We start from the raw sequence: 20,736 nt of genomic DNA, 5'->3' as shown, positions 1-20,736 counted from the left end.
GTAAATTATCGAGTGGTATGAGAGGCGATTACCGCCGGGCAAATACTTGAAAGGGTATCGATTGAAACTGCCGCTACCATTTAACAATTGGCGTCCCAAACGTGGGGCCCATCAGCGACACGTGGATCCAGTGGGAGAGGTCCCGACGACAGAGTGAACGACTGCAACGATCGGGAGAGCTCCTGCCCAATAGACCCTCGTCTGGCAGCCGATCATCCGAACTTCACTGGCTCCGAGCAGACCTCTCTCGAGTGATCTACGGTCCTGACTGGGAACCATCAGGAGTGCCGCGGCAAATACGGAGAGTAGAGGACGATCGGGCGCTGGAGGCGGAAGACGAGAAACTGTCCACGCGGTCCGGGTAAGGTCGTGATACACGACAAATTGCGAAATAATTGATTGATTGTTTGAAGCTTTGGAATACTAGTATTGCTCATAGATTGTGCTCATTGATTGTTCTCTTTGAGATATTCGCTGTCTACAAACGGGGAGGAGTAGAAATACTCTCTCTCTCTCCCTTTGCAGATAGTGAAGGGTAGGTAACGCAGACTTTTGTCCCCGTTGAAACCCGTCGTGCCTATCTTTATCTCCCCACTGATTGATTGTCCGAACATTGATTGTTTTGAAGAATAGTGCTCTTTGAGATATTCTCTGTTTGCAAATAACGTAGAATAGAGATATTCTGTCTAGTCTTTGCAAGCAGTGAAAAGATAGGTAGTGCTGACTTTTGTCCCCGTTGAAACCCGTCATGCCTATCTTTATCTCCCCATTGATTGATTGATTGATTGTCCGAACACTAGTTGTTCGATATTGGTTCTTTGGAGGTATTCTCTGCTTACAAATAACGAGGAATAGAGATATTCTGTCTAGTCTTTGCAAGCAGTGAAAAGATAGGTAGTGCTGACTTTTGTCCCCGTTGAAACCCGTCATGCCTATCTTCTCCCCACTGATTGGTAGTTGGTTCTGCCCGGACCGCTTATTAGAGGTGAACCATCCGGCTCCACTGGAGGGCACCCCTAATAAGGACATGTTCACTAAATATGGACTAGTCGCCGTAGCTTATAGCAAGCTGTGGCATAAATATACCAAGAAGGACCCCGAGAGTCAGTGGCCACTGATGGGATCCTTCGACGACCATAAGATAGAAGTGCTAGAAATAGCTCTGCGTAGCAATAAGACGACGCCTACTATGCTTGAAAGTATCGGCATGTGGCGCAAAGAAGCAACACAACGGAAAAAGAGGGAAGAAGTAAAAGCAGAAAAGGAATTACGAAAAGCAGCTCACCTTGCCGCTAGAAAGTTAGAAGAAGAAATAAAGGAGAGAAGGGAAACTAAACTAAGACAGGAGCCCGAAACATCAGGCCAGTACGCTGTTAGGACCCCTTCTTTGCTCTACCCTGAGTTATCCTCTAAACAGCGACTATTAAGTCCCCCGATCATTTACATGCCCCCTCCATACGCACCCTCCCAATCAGTAGTGCAACACCCACAACCCCCGAACACGAGCGAAAGCAGTACAGGGGCCTCGGTCCTCACGGCCTCCGCGCCGGCTGAGCCTCCTGTACTGAACACAACGTCGGCAATAACGTTGGATGACCCTGAGGTGAGAAAGAAAGATTCCACCAGAATGAATCGACTAACGAAGGATGAACGAACAGGAATCGACAAAATAGTAAAGTCACTGGTGGGATCCTTTTTGACCTTACAGAAACTAAAGTAACGCTAGGAGTTAGCCCTTTGTGGGACATATGAAACCAGGGGAAGGAGCCAAGCTCACGGTCGAGACGGCCACGAGGTAGCCCGACTCCATTACTCTCGCTACCTAAACATGTCTGCCTCACTGCCCACCCCGCCCAATAAGCATGACAAAATCCTGCACAAACGGAAGCCTGCTGACACCCACCATCGACGTCACCAAACTAGGGCCAGATCGCGCGCAATTGGTCTATGTTATTTTTCCGATTGCACAGTAACCTCCTTGTGCTCGTCATCAGATTGCAAATATGTACAAACACTCCAACGAAGTAGTATAGTTATAACATTTTAATAACTTATAAGATATAACAAACACACCAACAGGGTAAACAGGTTAAAACACGTTTTAAAACAACTATTTACATGACAGTCTGCTGCGACCTGCATCCCAAAGCCTTAACGTCCACGTGACACCGTCCTCGCCTCTCCTTCCTCGAAATTGCAACATTGGCCTGTTTTGGGCGGTTCTTTTAGTTGACTTTGGGCTATAAAAGCCATGCAAAAATCCATTGACATCAGTGGCGGACGACTGTGCGAATAGGCCGGAGGCTATACGAAGCGCCGAAGTTCTGGCAACACCAAGGCGGAGTCCGCCACGCTGTGCGGGCCTTCCCGTTTTCTTTCTTCTTTCTTCAATAACGGCTGATGCCCTGACGGGGGGAGGCGACGCGGACGGGCCTCCCCCACCTCCCCAGGTGGAGGCTCACCAGCAGATGAGGGCGCCCCAGCCATCTTTTTCATCGGTCTGCTGAATTGCACCCTGGCACGCTGTGCGGATCTTCCCATTCTCTTCCTTCAATAACGGAGGGTGCCCTGGCGGGGGGAGGCGACGCGGACGGGCCTCCCCCGCCTCCCCAGGTGGAGGCTCGCCAGCAGATGAGGGCACCCCAACCGTCTTTGACTCGCCGGCCAGCTAAGCTGCACCCCAACCGTCTTTGACTCACCGGCCAGCTGAGCTGCACCCTGCCGCTGCACGCGACCACCGGACGACCGCCCAAGCACGGGTTCACCAGGATCGCCACTAGCGCCCGACGCGAGGAGTGGGCCCCCGCAGCCAAGTAATCGGGGACCCACCCCGGTGGCGATACCATCCAAACTGCTGTCGTCGCTGCTACTGGAATCACCCCGGTGGCAGTACCATCCGAACTGCCGTTGTTACTGCTGTTGGCTCCTCTCCGGTGGCTGTACCGAAGAGCTGCTGCTACTGCTGCCCTTGAACTCCGGCGGTCGGCTCCTCCGGATCCAGGCCTAAAGCCCACCGTGAGACAATTCTGGACTCGAAAGCTTGTCTGCTTGGGCGTGGGCCCCGCCCTTGACAAAATGCTCCCCTCAGCTTTGCAGAATCGGCTGGAGTCATTTGACACTCGACTCCCACGGACTTCCGGTAAGGACAAACCGCTGCCACTGCTCTTTGCCCCGGACGGCAGCCACCTTGCCTCCGCTTGGTGCAGTGAGAAAGACTGGTTCGAAGCGTCGGCGGAAGAACCCGCCTGCTGCCCCGCCCCAAGAACGAACCATGGCATTTCTACGGGGTCGCAGTGACGCCATGCTGACGCAAAGTTGACGCTAACGAAAGTTCTCGAACTACTGAAAGGAATTCTGGTCCAACAGCTAATTCATGGAAAGACTTAGACTGTACTCTGGCCCGACCTCGTCCCAAGATGGCGCCGATGTAGGAGAGACCTACAAACCCTTGTGGCGTCCCAGTCACGTGACATTTGTGTTAAAAAGAGATATATATATATATATATATGCGATGCTTCCACACATGATGGTCGGGGAGGGGCGGGAAGGGAACCGATTTTATGCCGTAGTAGCGTTGCTCATGACACTCGACGCCTCCCACCCCGTGGCCGGCCTGAACGGTTGTAGGCCCGTATCTTGTATACTGACATTGTTTTAAATAAAGGGCCTCTTGAAAGAATTACGGAATCAGTGTCATGACTAATCACATAGGTTGATAAAGATTTCTTCTTTTGAATAAATGATTGTTACTCCCAAGCAATAGAAAACAGATAATGCAGTCCCCATTTGCCTGAATCTTTTTTGATTAACGGAATTTGTACCCATCACACCTATCTTTTTCCAAGAGTTGTTAAACAATGGTCAACCATAGCTCAGGGTATATGCCGAACGCAAGGTATGGTATCTTGCACCTTAATACACGACCGATTGAGAAATGCATGTATGACAAGGGAACCCGAATTTAGGAAATGAAATAAATTAGAGCATCTTTGTCTCGGACAAAAAGAATAATAGGTCTGTGGTATCACCCATTCCTGCGACTAGCCTGGTACGTGGTAAGTAGAACTTTTTTGTGTCTGCGCGCGCTAGGGTACTTTGAATACTGCACATCCCCTCCCCTCTTTTTCCCCTCTATAGGTCACGACGAAGCTCCGACTGAAGAATGAAGCGGACATGGACCGCACCGAGTTCAATATCAGGGAAATTTAGACAAACGTTGTGAGATAGTGCGTGAAGTGCAGACCACCATTGAGAACATGAGAAACTGTATGGCATGATTGTGCGTGTGTGCTATGATTACACGGTATGAATGTGTGTGCATCTCATGCTTAGGTCACTTGAAGAGAACGTCACTGTATGATTGAAGTGCTCGCCCATCGATCAAAGGGAGGAGAATAAAGGGTCCGACACCCCCTAGGATAAACTACAAAATATTGAAAGTACGCAGCATGCATAGGAAAGGAGGACAGGAAAGGAGAGGTCCCGATACTCAACGTAGCCCTGAGTCTCCGTCTTAAGTTTCTGCGCTTGATGCATGTACTGTCACACCCTATCCGGCATTTGTGTGTACGTGATCACCGAATTTATGTCTTTTCCCCGCTTGTGTTTTCTTACATGGAACAGACCCATGCTACTCCATGTTGTGTGTGCACCAAGTGGCCTATTATCTTACCCATGTCTCTCTCGTCTTGTGTCGTATGTATGCCAAATAGCCTACTTGATGCACACCTCTCTCTCTCTCTCTCTCTCTCTCTCTCTCTCTCTCTCTCTCTCTCTCTCTTTCTTTCTCTCTCTCTCTCTCTCTCTCTCTCTCTCTCTCTCTCACTCCCTCACTAAAAAGCCTTCTTACCCTCTTTTCTTTTTGAGTAAATTAACGACACATACCTCATCGGTAAGTGTATAATTGGCCTGGAGCACGGTGGTGTTCGAACAAATTGACTGAAACAAAACGACCGTACTCTGCCACGTTACTACCTCTCCTTTCTACAAATATTGAGCTTAATTGGCTGAGAAAAGAAAGGACAGGTAAGACGACTGATGTCTCCCAATTTGGCCCTCATCACGGGGACTATATGTCAGTGGTTTCCGTTTTTCAGAGCTTTAACAACACCATCTCCACCGCCCAGAATTACCCCCGCCCAATTACCCCGAAATAGAATGTCTAAAGCACCCCGTTCTCCCAAGATAACCCCAGCCCTATACTAGCCGCCTCAGAGTATTTCGAACGAAACAGCTGATGACCTTATTCACTAATAATACATCGCCTAAACTGATAAAGGGTTACCTATTGTCGCCAGCAAAAATAATGCTTAGCTTATGTTCCTCCCCAAAATGAATACTCGTGAACCCGTGACAGTAGCACCTCGCACTTTCTTTTCATAAACTTAGCAGTCCTCGGAAGGAAATATGTATTAACAAAACTTGTGTTGAGACGAACGAGCCTCTGCCGGAGAAGCCGGTTCGAATTTTTAATAGACTAGAAGGTTGACAGATGTCAGGCTTCCTGCAACCAGTATCGGGCGCAGGAATCGGCACCTAGAGGGCCAGACGATGGGCAGGGACACCCACAGAAACTTGTACCACAGCAATGATTAATAGATTAGTAACGCACACACTAACATCAGAGTTAATAGACACCAATCATACAGCAACCGATAAAAGCATGTCCGCAACCACTCGGTGGTTGGGAGAGAGGATGAAGTATGTAAATGTCTTCCCTGCCAACTCTCTAAGATTTTTGTTTCTTGTACCCATTTAAAGATAACGTGCTGCCATCGGAAGGGAGGGGTCGGACGTGACGCACAGCCTGGCTGCAGACCATGGAACATCTATGACATCGACCAAGGGGGAAGCTACGAAGCAAAAAGGGCGTGAGACGAGACACCATTTTCAGGATGATAAGCGCGAAGGGCTACATCGAGGCCCCCCTGCTCACTGACCAGCGTGCCTGAAGTCTCAACCCGTCGGGCCCGATTGATGGGCCCAGTGCTGAAAGATTCTGCTCCCCTTGGTCCACATTCTTTGATCCGATCCCACTCCACCCCCTCTTCCCTCGGCATCCCGAAGCACGTCACACCCTTCTCTCTCTCACCCTCTTTTATATGGATTATGAATCTGACTTACCTACAGAAGAACAAAAAGCAGGTACCCTGTCTCAAAGTACCTATGGTGAACTGTGTTAAGGAACGGGGCTGTGATCGGAGAACAGTGAATGGTCACACCCTGCAACGTGAGAAATTGGATTTGAGCTGGACCTTAGCTCCACCGCCGGTGCTCAACAGTGCCAACGAAAGAAGAACAACAATAAGAGCTTACCAGTGATGGCTCTTTATAAAAAAAAGAAAGGACACTGGAAAGAAGAACCCATGTCAAAGTTGAAAATCCTCTCCCAACCACCTTTTTATATTAACTATCTTCCTATCAAGTTTTCATGATGTTGCATCAATCACTTCCGACTGTACACTGAGAAGTTAAGAAAATGTAACTTTGTATAGTGACATTCATACAACACCAGCCATGTACACGACTATACTATTTTCGATCCACACAAAGTCTAGGCCTTAAGTAATGTATGAAATATCCCTTGTTTTGCCAGAAACATCCTGTTTGCTTTACAATATCCTATTTGTGCTCAAACAAACTCCCCTCCTCCTGTCCCGGGGCCTGACATGCGGCACAGCTGATGTAACTCTGTATGTACTACCTCCTCGCCTACTTTATCACCTGTATGTAACTATAAGCAAATGTGTCAGATTACTCCTGCCTGCCCTAAAAACTCTGTATCTTTAAGGAATGTACGAAAGACATTAACGATATTATAGCTGAAGGTTAACGAAGATAAATGACGGCCAGGCAAGCTGGCGAGATATGTTAAAAGGGAGGACTGTGGAAATTTAGCTTGCAAACTGAACATTATCTGCGCCATCTTGCCTCTCCCCAGCGCCACGCTCAGCGAATGCACGGCCGCCATTTTTAGGCACCCCACTCTCTCCCCGCTCATTCTCGATCGCCAGCGCTTTCCCCTGGCGCTGCGAGCATCCCCCGCGCGCCGGCCGCCCCCGCTCTCTCATACACGGGCCATAAACCCTCTCCTTCTGCGCGACCCTGCTACGGAACCACATCCGACCGACATCCCATACATGGTCATGCCTCTCCTTTGATAACCCCCTTCCTCTGCGCCCCATTGTCCGAACTGGTCCCAGGCCATCACCTAGCCCTGCGGATGCAGTTTATTGCCCCTACTGTAAGGGAAACACCCCACATCAAAGGGATTACAGTAGATCAAAGCCCCTACCCCCTGAGACCCGACCGGTCACACACACCCCCGGGAATTGGCGGAATACCCTGCTGCGCGATAGCCATCTCCTACTGCGGGTAAGGTGGGAACTTCTACTGTAGCTATGTGTGGGATCGGATCTGAGCCGGGGCTTCAGGGGATGTTCTCTCATGCATCAAGGGAATCTCAAGAATGTACTATGTGTAATAAAGCAATAAACCTGTGTATAAGAGACCAGGTCTCAGAGATGCAGTTAGAGCACCTCGTGACGATACCTTGCTGTCTGATCTGATGTGTTCTGCTCCGACGGAATAAAACTTTGTTTCCTGCCTTCCAGTCTCCGGCGCCTGCCTCTTTCATTGGTAAATTATCGAGTGGTATGAGAGGCGATTACCGCCGGGCAAATACTTGAAAGGGTATCGATTGAAACTGCCGCTACCATTTAACACTAGCCTGACCGGCCTTCTTGAGTTTGGAGGCCAGGTAGTCTGGTTTCCCTGTGTGCAGAGCTTTGTGCGTGAGGCAGGCGGTTCTGAAACTGGTGCGCATTTCGACTGGGAGCCATTTTAGTTCTCTGAGTGCGGGAGAGATGTTTTCATATTTCTTAACTCCGGTGACCATTCTGGCAGCTGCACTGAGAGTAGTTTTGAGGGGAGCTAGGTGGGATTTTGCTGTGCCTTGAGGACTGCATTCCCATAGTCGAGTCTAGATAGCACCAGTGATTGATTGGCTTGTTTGAGGTCCTTGGGCGGGACGAAAGGTTTTATTTTGTTGAGTAGCTTCAGATTGAGGACGGCACTCTTTGCGGAGTCCTTAATGTGTTTGGACATGTCGAGTTTCGCATCTAGGGTGATTCCTAAAGATTTTACAGAGCTGGCCAGCGTGAGGTTGCCGTCGAGAGCATTGATTGCTTTTAGTCATTCTACAATATACAGGTACTCTTCTTTGCTGGAGATGAGGAGGATTTCTGTTTTATCTTTGTTAAGTTTTAGGTGGTTTATTGATAGCCATTGTTGAACTTCTCTTAGGGTGTCGTTGAGTCTCTGAATGTCATTGATGGAGGAGGTTTCCAGATAGATCTGGGTGACATCAGCATAAAGGTGGAAGGGGATGTTGGCTTTTTTGAGTAGGTTGGTGAGGGGTTCCATGTATATATTGAACAGTTGAGGAGAGAGTACTGAGCCTTGGGGGACACCTTTGCTGATGGGGGTGTAGGTCGGACATAAAGGTTTTGATTTTTATCCTTTGGGCGTGGTTGTGTAGGAAGGAGGAGAACCTCATCTGAACCTACCCTTTCTTGGAGAGCCTTGATGAGTAGCTTCTGGTCAACCGTGTCAAAGGCTGTCGATAGGTCCAGGAGACTGAGTAGGCAGCATTGGTGAGTGTCAAGAGACTTGTGGATGTCGTCCACTATACTAAGGATCACGGTTTCGGTGCTGCAGCCTTTTCTGAAGCCCGATTGGTGGGGTCTAGAAGGTTGATGCTGTCCATGTGCTGAGTCAGTTGTAGGAGAACGCACTTTTCGAGGATTTTGGAAAGGAGGGGAATATTAGATACGGGTCTGAAGTTGTTGAGGTCGTTGGTGTCGAGGCCTGGTTTCTTCAGTAGTGGCATGACTTGGCCGACTTTGAGGCAGTCTGGAATGACGCCAGTTCTCAGGGAGCTGTTTATGATCTTGCACCAGAACGGAGCTAGGGAGAGTTTCAGTTTTTTAGTCCATTGGGTGGGTATAGCATCTAGGACGTGAGATGCAGGTTTGAAGGTGGAGATCAGTTTGAGAATCTCCGCTTTATGAATGGGGTTGAAGGATTTCCAAGTTTTTCTGGGGTGCTTAAGCGTGCTGATTTCGGCCTCTGAGGCTAGGCTTCTGCAGGGGGGATAAGGTTGATGTCAAGTGAGAGCTCAATCTTGGTGATTTTGTTGTTGAAGAAGTTGGTGAAGTTGTCGCACAGGTCTTTGGAGGCCTGCACTGAGGTTACAGAGGGCTTGGAGGTTTGTTGCCTGATGATGTTAAAGAGTTCTGTAGGCCAGTTCTTCACGTTGTCCTGAGCGGTGCAGAAAAAGGTGTTTTTTTCGTTGTTGATGTGTTGTTCGTAATTCCTTCGGGCTGCTTTGAGTTGTTCGAGTAGGCATGGGGAGGGGTTGTTCCTCCATAGTCGTTCTATAGCTCTTAGTTGTCTTCTTTCGGCGTTGATGTCCGTGTTGAACCAGGATCTGGATGGAATGTTCCTGTTTTTTGTTATTTTCAGGGTGGCTAATTGGTCTAGGATGGACGTCATAGTTGTGTTGTAGTGAGAGCTGAGTTCAGTGGTAGAGAGATTACCTGTGGAGATAGGAAGAAGCGAGCTTACCCTTTCCTCTAGGTCGGCCAAGGTGATCTGAGTTAGATTTCTTGTCCATATTAGGAGGTCTTGAGTGAGAGGTTGATATGTGATCGGTTGGGTGATGCGGAATAAGATTAAGTGGTGGTCGGACCAGTCGACGGGTAGGATGTGGTCAATTGTGATTATGTCGCATTGGGCGATAATGGCGTCTAGGATTGCTCCTTTGTTATGGGTTTCATCTGAGCAGTTTTGGGTAAGGTTGTTGCTGTGCAGCCGCTCGTTCAGGTTTTGGATTAGCGAGTTGCTATTTTCATTCCAGTGTAAATTGAGGTCGCCCAGAATTAAGTTATTTGCGTCTCGGAGAGCACAATGCGCGATCAGGTCGGACAAGTGCTCAGAGAATGTGGTGGTGTTGCCAGGAGGATGGTATAGGAGATGGCAGTGTAGTGCTTTGTTGTCGGTTGTGTTAATGATGGCGGTTAGGCATTCGAAAGAGTTATAGTTGAAAGTATCAATTTCCGTTACGGACATATTGTTGTTGTGAATGATTGCTATACCCCCGCCTCTTTAGTCTTTTCGATCTTTGTTGATGATAGCAAAGCCTGAGGGGCACAAGAGTGTCCATGATTGGTGGCGAGCAGTCATTGAGCCAGGTCTCGGTGATGAAGGCTATGTCGATCTTGTGGGTAAGGATGGATTCTGCTAGCTCTGTGGCATGTTTGGAGGCTGATCTGCAGTTTATGAGCATGCCGTTGGTGGAGGGTGCCACTTTTTTTTTTTTTGCTTCTTCTTCAGGGGAGCCATGGGGATGTTAGTGAGGGAGGCTGGGGGTCTGGGGGGTTTCGGGGGGAAGTTGCCTCTTCTGAATCCAATGATTACCTGGATCTTGGAATAAGGGGTGGCAGTACCTGGGGTGTCGTACAAGGAGGCAAGAGCTGCCGCTTCACTCGAGGACATAGCCTCGTTAGTTCTTTTGGGTCTCTGTATCTTATTCGAGAGGGGGTGGAGATCCAACTGAGGCGGGGAGCCTTGGGAAGCCTTTGGTGTGAGGGGTTGGGGAAGGTGGGGGAGGGTGGGGAACGTGGGTGGTCTTGCGGAGCGTGGCGAGGTTAGTAAGGATAACATTAAAGCCCTGGATTATGGCTGCAAGCTGGGTTTCTAGCAAGGTGAGACGCTGTCCTGTCTCTTCTGAGGTTGGGGTAGGGTGGGTCTTGTCATCCCTAGAGGGGGATGGCCTGGCTATGCTATGTTGCTGTCTGGTTGTTCTAGTGCAGCCCGTTGAGGCTTTGTGCAAGACCGTGGGCGCGGGGAGAGGGGGGTCGTGCATGTTCTTTTGTGTGTGGGTATAGGGAGGTAGTCTGGAGTCTTAGATAGCGTCTTGAGGTCGATTGTAGTAGTATGGGGGAGGCTATAGGTGGGGGTGATGTGAAGGTTGGACGGAGAAGGGGAGCCTTGTTCGTGGTGGCAGAGGTGAGGGTGGTGTCTTGTGGCGCGAAGCTGGTGCTGTTGATAGAGGGAGTGTGGATGGAGTGTGTGCTCAGCTGGTGGGTCCGGTTGTCAGAGGAGAAGGGGTGGGTTGGGAGGGAGAGGTGCGTGGGAGGGGGCAGTCTGAAGTGAGGGAAAGAGTGAGTCAAATGCCTCTAGGTTGTTATTTTTGGCTTGGATCAAGACAGTGCCGTTTGCGTATATGGTCACAAAGGTGTTTCCGCTCCACTTCGTGTGGTTTGGGATTGCGATCGTTAGTTTGCAGCTATGAGGCGTGTTTGTAGTTTTGGAGATGAGGAGTTGAGAGCTGAGGATGGAGTTCCATTTTTCGGGTCTATCAGTGTGGAAGATGAGATCCATTTTTATCTGGCCTTTGGAGGAGAAGTGATATATGTCCGCAAAAAGTGATTCTGGGTGTTGTCTTATCAGTTCTTGTTTGAAGTTTTTTCTTGCTTTGGGTGAGAGGTTGGGGGGGAAACTAATAGAGAGGGAGTTCGGGCCCTGCTGTTTTAGATAGTTCGGTGTGTGGAGATCAGAGTAGGATGGCATGATAGAAGGCAAAGTCTGGGTTGTCAAGCCATTTATAGTGTGATGATCTGTGCCTCGCTGGTGGAGTTTACCGGGAGTTACACCTGGGCGGACATCTTGGGGGCAGACAATGAGGCCGGTGGGGAGAAGCAGAAGGCTCTTACTCATCCCAAGCCTCCTCCTACTGCTATGAGCTCTAAAACAAACAAAACATTTTTTAAATCCTTCCCTTTTCTATCCCTCCACTATACTTTACAATCCAAATAACAGACTAGCATGTCCACCATTCAAATTAATTTCATATTTAACTTTATTAATTCACCACTAATCCCTTATAGGTTCCGGAGTAGCGTGCTACTCGCCAAACAAACGCTTTGACACCTCGTCAGGGGTAGAAAGCACTATATAAATGCAATTACAATACAATACAAACAAAATTCTGAATTCAGCAAGGGGCCATATGTGTAGATCCTTCAAGGTTTTCCCGGGCGCTTGGCAGGATGGGGGGCTCCCACTCCAGGACTCTCCGGAGCCCCGGATCCATTCCATGCTTCTGAGCCCAGCCAAGGGGGAAAGCCTCCACGGGGCTGCGGGACCCCGGTCCCGAGTCCTTTGCTATGAGGCAGGCTGGAGAAGGGAGCCCGGACCAGGGTGCCTATCCGAAATTGGCCACGCAGGGGCAGCATCCCTTTTATGACACCGCGGGCCGGAGAAGGTAACCCAGGCCCCTGGTGGGCTCACAGACCCAGATCTTTTGGCTCCCTGAACCTGCGGAGCCCTGTCCTGTGGCTTTGAAGCCCTCACCAGGGTCACGGTCAGGTGTTTCCAACCAAGCTGCCCACAGTTAAAAAATAGGTCCAACTATGCCCGATCGACCAGAGTCTGGTCTGGACCTTACCCAGGCAGGCCCCCTGTCGGAGACTCCAGGGTCCGTTTCTCCCTGCCATACGCTTGACATGGAGGGCCAGCGCATGAAGCTCGGGCCCCGCGGGAGCACTGACCGAGGGAACGACCACGGCTTCCCTCCTGGAGAAGGTGGGGTGAGGGCTTCCTGGGCCTCATACTTCCCCTTTGCCAGGCCCTGCTCATTCTTAAAAAATGCTTAGCCTTCCGACAAGCCTGCCGATGGTACCTCGTGGGTGGCGCGGGACATCGACAGTTGCTGCCATTTAAGATTCGGCCCAGACATCTGCTGAGGGCTTCTCAGAGCTCTCCCGGGCTCGTGTTCTAGTGCGGCAGCCCGGGGCGGGACTGGGCCTTCATGCAGGGCTGGCCTCTGCTATTTACCCCAAACCCAGTACAGGAGCAAGAAAGTCCTCCCAGGGCCTGCAGCCATCATGCCCTGGGTACTGTCACCACCATACCGTGGGTGCAGGGTGCTGCCTTGGGTGGGTGCCTTCCACCTTCTTGGAGCTCGGGGAGCCAAGGAGGGTTAAGCCCAGGCCACATCCTCTCCTTGCGGGGCTGACTGGGAAGCCCATTTTCCTCGACTACAGAACCCTGGAGGGAGCACAAAAGTTGGAGTTAGCCCGGCTGGCTGACTGACTGGCCATCTGGTCACGCAGCATGGCGAACAGATGCCCCAAGATGAACCAGTGACCAGATAGCCTGGGACGACCAGAAGCAGGACCCAGTCACAAGGCAGTCCAATTATGACAGGACTAGTCATGCACTCTGAGGCGGTGCTCAGGAGACTCCTTCGCAGGGCTGCTTGCCTCCCAGCGACTTGTGCAGAGGGGTCTGGCCATCTGGTCACCCTGTAAGGGAAACATGCCCCCATCCCTGCACCCAGCGGCGCAGGGACAGGAGGGGGAGGCACACATGACGGTCAGCAAGTGGTAGAGGCAGCCTCCCACATGCCCACATTTCCCCCCTCCACAATCCCTCCCAATAGCCTGGTGGCAGGTCATCTACAAATTATTCAACAACGGGTGCCCCAGGAACACGCGGTGCACAAAGGACAATGGAGGTGGCCCCCTTCCGTTCGCACTCGGTTCAAGGCTTCCCCTCTGGGAGTCAGCGTCCCCGATTTAAATAGCGTTAGTTGGTGCTCAGCCTGGGAGACTCTCTTTCCCCCCCACATGTATGGGGGCTCCCAAATCGACTGGAGCAGCTATCCCTCCAGGTCCCTCCTGGTCCCTCCCAGAGGACCAGGAGGGACCGCACAAGTCTTCAAAACCTCAGCCCGGCCACACAGGACCAGGACAACTAGTGTAGCTGGCAACAAGGGAGGGTCACCCCACCTGAACATCAGCCGCCCACCACCGGGCTTCACCCCTGCGGTGTCAGAAGTCCCTGGCTTGGGTGGCAGTACCAAGTCATGCCGGCAGGCTGGTGGATAGCCCACCCCTGCCCTGGTCGGAGACACCGGAAGGGAAGAGCCAGGTGGCTCCCCATCCTGCACACTTCCCACCGAGAGGTGCCCGGGTCCCATAACAGGCCCAGCTCCTTCTCTTCCAGAGGGGCAGAGGCCAGGGGCTGCCCCCCCCCCCCCCATCCACAGAGCTTCACATGTTCATCAGTCGGTTCCTCCCCAGTGGAGGAGCCCACCCCACACCCAGTCTGCATCCAAGCACCCCAGTGGCCGCAGACCGCTCCACTGGCCAGAGAATGCAAGGGCAGGGCCAGGCCCAGTGCCAACAGTGTGCATGTTCCATCTGGGAGGTGGCTGAGGGTTTCAGGCCGGTGCTGTCTGCAGCTCGGGCCGCTTCGCCATTAATGATCCTTCTGCAGGTTCACCTACAGAAACCTTGTTACAACTTTTACTTCCTGTAGATAGTCAAGTTTGATCATCTTCTCAGGGCTCTGCCAGGGCTGATGCAAGGACCTCAGTAGACCAACCAATCAGTAGTAGCATCGGGCCGTGTGTACAAAGGGCAAGCTTATGACCTCCACTTACTGGGAATTCCTTGTTAATGGGAAATAATTGCAACCCCCAATCCCTATCGCAAACGGGTTTCAGCGGGTTACCTGCACCTGTCAGTGAAGGGTAGACACACGCTGATCTGTTCAGTATAGCGCACATGAAGCCCTAGACATCTAAGGGCATCACAGACCTGTTATTGCTCAATCTCGTGTGGCTGAATGCCATTTGTCCCTCTAAGAAGATGGACGTCGACAGCTGGGGTTGCATAACTAATTAGCATGGAGGAGTCTAGTTCATTATACGAATCAACCAGACAAATCGTTCCACCAACTAAGAACGGCCATGCACCACCACCCACAGAATTGATCAAGAGCTATCAATTTGTCAATCCTTCACATGTCCGGGATGGGTTCCCGTGTTGATTCAAATTAAGCTGCATGCTCGACTCCTGGTGGTGCCCTTCCGTTAATTCCTTTAAGTTTCAGCTTTGCAACCATACTTCCACCGGAACCCAAAGACTATGGTTTCCCGGAAGCTTCCCGGTGAGTGATGGAAATAACACGGCCGAATCGCTAGCCGGCATTGTTTAAGGTCGGAACTACGACGGTATCTGATCGGCTTCGAACCTCCGACTTTCATTCTTGATTCATGAAAACATTCTTGGCAAAAGCTTTCACTTTGGTTCGTCTTGTGCCGGTCCAAGAATTTTACCTCTAGCGGCACAATACGAATGCCCCCTGTCCCTCTTAAGCATGGCCCCAGTTCCGAACACCAACAAAATAGAACCGGAGTCCTATTCCATTATTCCTAGCTGAAATATTCAGTCGGCGGGTCTGCTTTGAACACTAATTTTTTCATTGTAAACGCTTCTGACCCGCAGGACACTCAGTCAAGAGCATCTAGGGGCGCCAAGAGGCAGGGGCTTGGACAGGCGGTACCCCGCCTCGCAGCGGACCACCAGCTCAATCCCAAGATCCAACTACTAGCTTTTTAACTACAGCAACTTTAATATATGCTATTGGAGCTGGAATTACCATGGCTGCTAGCCCCAGACTTGCCTTCCAATGGATCCTCATTAAAGAATTTAAAGTGTACTCATTTCAATAACAGGCCCTCGAAAGTGTACTGGATTGTTATTTTTCGTCACTATTCATCCTGGGAGCCACCCCTTCAGCCTGGGATGAATCCTGGTGGCCAGCCGCTTTGGAAATCCCCCCACCCCGATGGACTACGCACACAGCCTCTGCATTATACTGGACCCATCGCTCACAATAAAATGCCAAATCAACGCAATTTCCTCAGCCTGCTTCCACATACTCCACCTGCTTCAAAAGACATTCAGATGAATCCCCACAGAATTAAAAAAGACGGTCACCCATGCACTCATCACAAGCAGACTTGACTACAGCAATGCACTCTACACCGGCGTCATCCAGAAGCAGCTCAAGAAACTACAGAACATTCAAAACGCTCCAGCCAGACTGGTCCTTAACATCGCCCGCCGCAACCACATTACACAACACCTCTGACCACTCCACTGGCTCCAAGTCAACTAGAGAATCACCTTCAAGGTCCTCACTCATGCCCACACGACGAAGGAACAGCATACCCGAACCTCGCATTCCACCAGACGACTCTGCTCCGTTCAACTCGACCTAGCCTCCGTCCCCAGGATCCACAAGACCAGAAATGGAGAAAGCTCATTCTCTTACCTCCCCGCCAACACCTGGAATACCCTGCCCCTCTACCTCAGGCAACCCCTGTTGCTGACCCAATTCAAGAAGGACCTCAAGACCTGGCTCTTCGAATGATCCTGCACTCAGTGCGACCAGCAGCAGCCCATCCCTACTGCCTTGAGACCCTCACAGGTGAGTAGCCATGCTATACAAACCCTGATTGACTGATTGATTGATTGATTGATTGATTGATTGACCTCCCCGAGTTGGGAGCGGGTAATTTGCACACCTGCTGCCTTCGAACGGGTTTAGTGACACCCCAAGGAACAGTAGTTCTGAGCTGTTGTTGAAATGCGATGGGCGGAGGAGGGTGACAATGTAGCACACGGGGGACTGGACCACCAGGCGCCTGCCTGGGACCTAGCACACCAACCTCTTCCACTCTGGTCAGACCACTGGGGGGCCACAAGCTGCCATGGCTGCTTGGCCTTCGCTCTGCTGGGTAGAGAAAGGGCCTCCGCCAAGCTGCCGGCCCTCAAGTCGGACAGTCCCTGGCAGGGTGGAAGCGCTTTGCTTGAAACAACAGCCAAGGCTGGTCAAGCAGTCCATCCCTAAACAGACCAAGCGTGCCCAATCGATCAGAGTACACACCGCCATCCGGCCCCTCCCCTGGCAGGCCACCCAGCACAGGGATGCCAGCTTCATGTCCCTGCCTGCTCCCAGGGAAGCAGGCTCCGAAAGGGCTGGGAGGCAAGTGTGGACCCAGGCCTTTGGGGGGCCCCAGTGGGCAGGCCAAGGCTCAGGCTTTGCCTGCCTCAGAATTTCCAAACCTCAAGGGGGTCCAAGATACCCTCTCCCGAGTAATCAGGAGCAAAAATACCCCCCTTTCCTGAAATCCGTGTGGACTGAGTGACAGAGGGGACCGAAGGTGAAAATGCACCCAGCCTCCAGGCTGAAATCTGGGAGGCAAATTAACTCTCATCTGGACATCCGGGGTGGCTCAGCCATCTGGTAGTGCCTTTGGAAAGTATTGCATGCGACCAGATGGCCGGTCTCAAAATACAGCCATCTGGTGGCGCTGTGCCTTAACAAACGGGGCTTCTGCTTGTTCTTGGAGGGGACGGGGGGTTGGCAGACCGGGGGCTCGGAGCCCCACTTGGCCTCAGGCATGTGCCAGCATGGGTGGCCCCAAATGGCCTTGAACCAGGGCCAAAAACACCTTAAAATGCAGGCGAAGTGGAGGGAGGCCTCCCTGGGCCCAGTGGACCCCGACCCGGGACCTTGGCCGTGGGGCAGGCCAGGGGGATGGAGCCCAGGGTGGAAGCGCCTACCCTGGTGCCCGGTCAGTGCACCTGGGCCCGGACATACAGGGAAGGCCTCCCCCGGCCTGCTGGACCATGTCCTGGGAGCTTTGCTACGTGGTGGGCCACTTGCTCATCTATGACCTAGTGCCACTGCATATGCTGCTTTAATGATAGCCGAGACCTTAGCCTATATGGCCGTGATTTGCTGGGTGTGTGTCACAAAAGTGACACACACCCAGCAAATCATGTGTTTGTTTCACAAAAGTGACATAAAACTATCATAAAGAGTTGGGGTGGGATTTACTATCCAACATAAATCATGATTTGTGTTAGAAAGTCCCCCAAAGTAATGCAAAGTTGCAATATGTGATACTTTGCATTACTTTGCAACAAGGAGGCGTTAAATGGGTGGTACATGGGCATTCCCATGTAACCACCCTTGGATTTTGCTGCACTTCTTTATCTACTTAAATTCGTAGATACTGATTACTGCCAAACCTTACGCCTCCTCAAGACAGGCATAACGAGGAGAAACAATTTAGTTTCTTCTTATTTTTCCAACTTTGCAAGAGTGCTCTATTGGACAGCACACATACAAAGTAGCAAAAGACTTAAAGCATAGTTTTGTATTGAAAGGGAACCCTTCCAGTACAAAAACTATGTTTAAGACAATGCAGAGACTGCCGCACTATGGTGTAAGGGTCCTGCATTTGTGCATGGCAGTATAAAGAGCATGAGCACAGGCAGATAACAGAACAGCGCCACTGCTTATTAGATATGTTTCTGTTCTGCTATCTCCCATTCACACAACGCAGTAGTTTTATTTACTTCCAGTACAAAACCTATGCTTTAGAGAAGGCATACTACCTTGCAGTATGGCACAAGGGCGTGTGCGTTGATACATGGCCGCCAAAAGTGTGCCAGCGCTGGGGGAGAAACAATGAGCCACAAATGACTACATATGGTGCATTTTTCAGCTTTAGTTATTGTGCTGACTTGCATCAAATATTAGTAAATCTATGTTTGCTTCTTGGTTGGGTTATTTTGCTTTGCCTAGTTGGGGGCAGCAATATAAATTTTGGAAAGCAAAACCAAAATGCTTTGTATATCCACCAATATGCATCACTGGATAGAAAATAAATTGGAAAATCACTTTTTTTACTTTCTCAAGAAAACAAGCATTGGCATAGCCAATAGGTCTGGCTTTTGGGACCTTAGAAGTATTTAGTTATGCAGCAGAATATCCTTGGTGCAACAACACCAACTGTTGCATGGCTAAACACTTATAAGGTCCCAAATGCGAGACCTATTGGCTATGTTAATGCTCGTTACTTTGTATTGTTGGATTTGTAGTCCTCGTTTTACTTTGGAGGAAATGTAACGTACAAATCCCAGAGTGCAGAAGCCAGACCGTTGCCTGGATGACGTACTCGCGCATGAATGTGGGAAACTGGAGGGCTGTGAATTAGCCGGGGTTGACTGGGGACTCCAGGTAAGCAGGGGCTCCGCTACATTCTTGAGATTTTCGGGAGTGAGTCGGAGATCCACTGCATTTCTCGGTGTAAAGAAGAGACTTTTATTGCAGCATTTGCAAAACAGACCGAAAAGCCCCAGCACCGACTGCTCACCTTGCATCATTCAGATATAACCACTTAGATGAGGAGGCGGTGTTCCGGGAGTGGGAGGCGGAAGCTACTAAGTGACTCCCTCCATAGACATTTTCCAATATTAATTAGCGTGGTGAATTTTTAAACTGCACATATAATTTAAAGACAAAACTACCAGTCCCATAATGCAGTTCGGCTGGCTAAAACGCCATGGCTGACAGTAGATGCGCATGCGGAATGGCAGGACTTGACAGCCAGACATTGAGAGGCGCGTGATTGACAACGGGTGGTGAGATGAGCGTGACTGAGGGCAGAATGCCAACCGAAATGTCAAACAGTTCAAAAGCAAAGATTCAATGACAGTGTTTTCTGTGGTACTGGGGGTGAGCTTCTTGTTTCACGATGAGTGAGTGGACCATGTCCTAAAAGACTGTGTCTCTGATAGGGCAGCGGCAGTGGGTTATTTTAAAGAAATAGTGGATTTAAAGCACAATGGAAGCATTGGCCGTGCGGGTGCCCAAAAGTGAAAGTATTCGCGATGCACTTAATTGCCCGTGATGGAGAGAAGACAGATACCGGCTGCGCGCGTTCACGTGCACATGCACGCAAGCTTGAAGCCAGCAAAAAGCCTCTGGTAGCACTTTCTAAACCCCCTTACTAAAACTCGAGCATGCAGCGCATGCGCTGCTCTAGGCTCGACCTAAAAATACAGAAAGGTGACAGGTAGCTAAAAAAATCTAACTCAGATGAGTATAATTTAAAGTTGTAACTCACGTCAAGAGCTCTGCACAAATTATTTTTGATGTAAAGAAGTAAATATCCCATTTTGAAATAGTGATACATTATTGCTCACACTGGACATCAATCTCTTGGTGTTGTTCGACAGAGGGTGATGGACACAGCCAGAGATGGAAAGATTAAGAACATGAAGGACAAGTACATTTTCAATAAGATTTTGGGTTTAATGTTTAATAAAATATTGGGTGGACTTTCTTCCTGATTTCTACAGAAGCGGATTCATGTAGATAAACATAGCCGTGGAGGACAGAGAACTGTTTCAGTGGATGTGAGAACTGCCACCCATAGGACGAGGGTCCTTTGAGAGCTGAGGCCTGTAGGGACAGAGCCATATGAGAGATGGCTCTAATAGCGACAGGCTCCTGTGAGAGCTGGGTCTGATGGAGACAGGGCCCTGTGAGCGAGGACCGGTGGGGACAGGGCTCTGTGAAAGATGGGTCTGATGAGGACAGAGCCCTGTGAGCTTGGAACAGGGGGTAAAGGGCACTGTGAGAACTGGGTATTGTGGGGACCAGGGCCCTTTGAGAGCTGGGTCTGATGGGGACAGAGCCCTGTGAGAGACGGGTCTAATAGTCTGAGATGGGTCTGATGGGGACAGAGCCCTGTGAGAGCTGGAACAGGGAAGAAAGGACACTGTGAGAACTGGGTATTGTGGGGAACAGGGCCCTGTGAAAGCTGGGTCTGATGGGAACAGAGCCCTGTGAGAGCTGGGTCTGATGGAGACAGGGCCCTGTGAGAGATGGGTCTGATGGAGACAGGGCCCTGTGAGAGCTGGGTCTGATGGAGTCAGGGCCCTGTGAGAGCTGGGTCTGATGGGGACAGGGCCCTGTGAGAGCTGGGTCTGATGGAGACAGGGCCCTGTGAGAGATGGG

The 20,736-nt window shown here is 50.6% G+C and overlaps 1 protein-coding gene and 1 pseudogene across 1 annotated transcript in view; both read right to left on the bottom strand.

Moving 5' to 3' along the window:
* The window catches only part of SLC6A6 (solute carrier family 6 member 6), a 271,368-nt gene that overhangs the window by 230,084 nt on the left and 20,548 nt on the right, over positions 1 to 20,736 (bottom strand). The gene's annotated exons all lie outside the window — the stretch shown is intronic.
* Positions 14,330 to 15,680, bottom strand: LOC146797425 (18S ribosomal RNA; annotated as a pseudogene).

Source organism: Triturus cristatus, chromosome 9, assembly GCF_964204655.1.
Source record: "Triturus cristatus chromosome 9, aTriCri1.1, whole genome shotgun sequence".
Classification (NCBI taxonomy): domain Eukaryota; kingdom Metazoa; phylum Chordata; class Amphibia; order Caudata; family Salamandridae; genus Triturus; species Triturus cristatus.
This window is presented reverse-complemented; position numbering and strand designations above follow the sequence as displayed.